The sequence below is a fragment of the Pygoscelis adeliae genome, unplaced genomic scaffold (genome assembly GCF_000699105.1).
Source record: "Pygoscelis adeliae isolate BGI_AS28 unplaced genomic scaffold, ASM69910v1 Scaffold118, whole genome shotgun sequence".
Taxonomy (NCBI): domain Eukaryota; kingdom Metazoa; phylum Chordata; class Aves; order Sphenisciformes; family Spheniscidae; genus Pygoscelis; species Pygoscelis adeliae.
Window position 1 is genome coordinate 18,203 of NW_008825257.1, and position 4,946 is coordinate 23,148.

The 4,946-nt window shown below is 42.8% G+C and overlaps 1 protein-coding gene across 1 annotated transcript in view; it reads right to left on the reverse strand.

Annotated features, from left to right (window-relative positions):
- SYNDIG1 (synapse differentiation inducing 1) overlaps positions 1–4,946 on the reverse strand; it is a 66,432-nt gene that overhangs the window by 841 nt on the left and 60,645 nt on the right. The window lies entirely within an intron of this gene.

Genomic DNA, 4,946 nt, shown 5'->3' on the forward strand with positions numbered 1-4,946 from the left:
TTGATTCAGATGAACACTTATGCATACAAGCAGGGCAGTTCCCTTGATTATCAGAGGGATGACACACATGCTTAGTGGGGCCATTGGTGTTGGAGGTATGGTCTTCTCTCTTGGGGGTGGTGAATTCAGCTGGATGTGTCAGCTGGAGGACGAGTTTCCGTTTTGATGGTATTAAAGTGGCTTTCGTGTCTCTTGCTATGGTTCCCAGTAGCTCAGAAGACTAATCCAAAGCTCTGGTAATTGTATCACATCTTCTATGTAGCTCTGAGTACCCAAGCAGATGCCTTGAATTCAACCTGATCAGCTGGCATTCCCAAAGTTACATGCAAGGCATTTATGCTTGAGCACAATGAACCTCACAAAGTTACAGCTTGTTAGTACAGCTGTCAATAATGAACACAGAAAGCAGAATTGCAGCTGAGTGGGGATTGTCTGCTGTGATGATCCCACAGTCACACTGACATCAACGGGATGGCCACTGCAGAAATCTACATCTGGAGTTTGAGAAGTATTCAAGTATCTGTTCTTCTAACACACCTTCCAGGCACCTTTGAGCTCAGGAGCCAAGACAAAGCAAAATCCCTGCTCAAAATAGGCAAAGGAAAGCTAAAATTGGACAGGATTGATCTACCCATTGACAAGACCACCTAATGCCATTTCAGCGGGTCTCAGTCTTGCAGCATGATGAAAGGAGGACGACATTTTTATAGACCGTGGTGTGGTATCAGCAGGGTCACCCGGCAGCCAGTAACAGATCTGTCACCTACAAGAAAGGTCTTGTAGAGGCATATGAGCTCCGTAAGTTCTGAGACAGCCTTTGTTCCCTTGTTAAAATGAGTGAGGAATTCATAATGCTTTAATTGTATTTCTCCACAAATGCTCGATTTGCTGGGACACTTTCTGCTTCAGTGTCATCTGTTGCTCTATTTTTGTCTTTTTTTTACTACCATGTTACCCAGAGCAATTCACAGCAGCCAAATGACAAGCTTCCACGCTGAAAAAAAGGCTTCTGGCCTTTCTGTCAATGACTTTATTAGGAGAACTGTCTCTTCCCATTCATCAACCTAATTTTTTAAGCATAATGCCTTATAAATGTTTCAGGCAGAAACAATGTCAAACAATACATATGAAAAGAGAGAGAGACTAGGCTGCAGGCAGGAGGAGAATTATCATTTCAAAACAGCAACATATAAACAACTCACAGGTTTACACCTAGTGTCATGTCCTTTAGTTTAGATGGGGAAGGCATCCTGCTCACTTTGCAAAGGATGTCCGGCCAGACCTCTCAGCAGGGTGACCAGGGATTTCATGAGCTTCTTGTCTGGGACCTCCAAACACTCAAAAGAAGACCCCTTTCCAGAAGAATGCCAGGGGCTTTGGGGATCATGGAAATATTTCTTAGGGTCGCTTAAAAGTCTTGGCAAGGAAAGCAGAGAAAGCTTTAGAAAGAATTGGTCATTCAGCTCTCCTCAAAGATTTTCTTCAAGCATCTGCTACCCATCACAGCTTTAATAAAAGGCTTGAACAGAGAGGCTCGTATTCACAGAAGTTAGGTCGGACTTGTCAGGTGAGGGTAAATGCACAGCACCGAAGCTATTTGAGCCTTTGAATAAACTGAGGTAAACAGTTTCAACCCCCAAAATGGAGGGAAAGTCTGAAAATGCTGGAACATTTCAATTTGACATTTCTGAAATGTCACGTTATGTTATGGAAAATTTTGCAACATTTTGGGCTGACCTCTTTAAAATGAAACTTTGTACAGTTTCAAAACAGTATTTTTTCACTTAAAAATAGATGGAAACTCAAAGGGAAAAGAAACCATTAACCAAAATGTCAAATAACCTGTAAACCTGACAGTATACCTTGATTGGATTCAATAAAAGAGGTCGGATCTACCCAAAATGATGTGCTAAGTGACCCAAAGGGATTCAGAAGGCTGATTTGTCGAGCACTAATAGCCTTTTTTCTGATAGGATCTTCAACCTAGTGACAAACCTGCTTACAAAGAACAGCTTTTTTTCTTGATGAGCTCTTTGAGGACAGCCCTGACCTTTGTGAAAGGATTGCACCTATGGTGAAAATCCAGCTTGCCGTTTAAATTTTCAGCCCAGCCAAAACCAGATGTCTTGTATTAGCCACATGCTGCCATAGAGTTGCTGAATTTTGCAGCTCCCGTCATTACGATATAGCTTGGTTTTGCTTGGGGAATAGGCATGCACTTTCACAGAAGTCCTAGTTTCCAACTAATTACCTAATCTGAGTGGGTTTTGTTCTTTTAACATAATGTTCAACCTTTGTGACTTAACAAAATCAAATCCTTCCTATATCAAATTCTGAATGCAGAGTGTATAGGTAAGGGCACATGGGAGGAACAACTTTATGTTCCTCCTTTAATACATTCAGAAAGGTTTCCATTGAGATGGAGAAATCACCAACACAGAAACCACCCTCCACTAGTGTAAGACTAGTCTGAAAGAATTTGCTTAACACTAAAAAAATTCTTTGTTGCTATTTCGTAATTAGCAAAACAATCCCCGATGTTACTATATGCAAATTACAGCATTTCTGCAGGTTTAAGCTAAACAGATCTGGAAAACAGTTATTACACAAAATGCAACTGAGGCCAATTTTAATAGGTTAGCATCTGGCAACTAATACGCAGTTTTTCCTGAACTTTTTTTTAAACATGGATCAGATCTTTGGTATCTCTGTGCGTTTTAAGGAACTCCCTTGGTTTTGGTACCCATCCAACAGCTTATGACTCAGACCCTTTGATGCCTGACACGGAGAAGCGATACTCTGTTTGCAGGCTTCCACGCCAGGGATGCCTGTGCTCTAGCAAACTCCATGTGGGAAATGAGGACAAGAAATGTCTCATGTAGATCAGAGAGCCCAGTCAGACCCAGTCTCACCACCTTTTCCTTATTGTGGTAGAAAACGTGAAAACAATGGTCATTAAACCTGAAAAGAAACCAAGACATCTAAATGCAGGCAGTGGTCAGGCTGTTCACTTGTCTTCACAGTGTCTGTGTCTTGGGTACTGCTAGCTGAAAGATGAAACTTGCCTACTTAGACAAGTCCAGTCCTCTACTTAGGACTGGCCACCTAAGCCCATGATCAAACACCACAGACAGAGAAGCAGATGCAGTGATTCAAGTCTTCAGAGCCAAAATAGGTGCAAGTACAGAGAGCGGTATCTGTTGCAGACCCTTCTTGGTAATTGCTGCCAGCCACAACACTGGGACCTCAGGCATCAAAACAAACTCAGCCTTCCTTTCTGACACGTTTTTTGTGTCAAATGATAAATGTTTTCACAATGCCACTGTGGTTAAAATTGCTCAGAAAAAGAAAAAAAAATCTATTTTAGCTAATTTAAAAAAAAAAGTATTTCAGATAAAAATAATGAGTAAGGAAAATATGCCACCAAATTTTGGTTAAAAATGAGGTCACATTTATGGCGTGCTACTCTGCGAACTAGTGTAAGGCAGGATGTGTTAGACTGGTGTGTTCTCCACTTTCACTAAACAGGCCCATCCTGGATGCCCACAGTGCCTGTAATGGACATGCTCTGTGCACCCCTGGGTGCCACAGGCACCCCAGTCTACTCAGAAGCCTGGCCTGAAATGACAAAGCCCTGCATCCATCCAGGCATTTCTGCTCAATTAGAGGTGGGGACGGGGTAACGTGCACTACCAGGGCCTTTGCCAGGCCCCTGGGGCTGACGTGCCAGATGGTAAAAAGGCACTGTTTGTCCAGTCATTCATACCCAGCCTGGAAATGGATTTCTGTGAGCTCCTCTTAGCAGACTCAGCTCCGGCCTCACTAAAGCAATATTTGCTTTTGTTACTTCTATCCCCTGAAAAGCAAAGCCCCAGCTATGAATATTACTGTGCTGAATACTTAGCCGGTATTAATTGGTCCTTCATGCTTGACTCTGAGCGTAATGCAGCCAGGACTGGTGCAAGAATGAAGATCCAAATGCCCTACTAACAAAGGGCTTCATTCACTACAGCCTCTTCAAGCTAAGTGCCTTAATTTAAGTAGTAAGGAATACAAACAGCTATTCTAATGGGCTTAAAAGTGGCTGCAAAAGTAAGCACTCTTCCTAATCAGAATTATGTTATCTGTGGAGTTTTACGGTACTTCTATCCATTTGTTTCTTCCCTTCCCTGGCAAGACTGTGGCTGGCAGCCAGATGATTGATGAACCAATTTAATACAGTCTTTGGGCAGCAGTGAGACCAACAGGTTTGATAAACAGAGCAGGGGACGAGTGCAAGACATGCGATGAATTATGAGTGGGGGATAATTCATCACATAGCACCAGGCAAGCTCCCTCACTGCACAGCCAGAAGATGAGATACTTTTCTTGCAAAGGGTTTGTATCACTGGACTACCCCTGCCTCTTGGTTTTCCCTTGCTCTGTGTCCTCTGGATGCCTTAGACATGACTATCAACTTGCCAGCTACTGGCACAGGTTGTGATGAAGGCTGGGTACTCCAAAGCTGAAAACAGGGGCTTGAGCAAATACCAGCCCACAATCAATCCTCCTTTAGAGGCTTTGGAAGTAAGCCAGGAAAGTGAGGAGGGGCGAGGGAAGAAGGGTTAAGGAGATCTGGAAGGTTTATCTTACTTTGTTTAACTAACAAAATGAATGCCTTGTTGTTTAGAAACACTTTCAAGGAACTTCCCTGGAGTTTCCACTTGAGCTTCTGCAAAACATATTCATCATGTCTCTGGACTGCATGTTTTATAGGCTGAGAGAAGATGAATACTGTACCTCCACAGCTGCAAGGCCAAAAATTTCTGCTGCATCCCACAGTGACTCATATATCATACTCACAAAATATGGTACACTGTATCTGGAAACAAGAAACACATTGATCACAATTATTAATCCTGCCTCATCTCCCTGAGGCTGGAGAGCGGGAACGGCTCCCAGTAGGA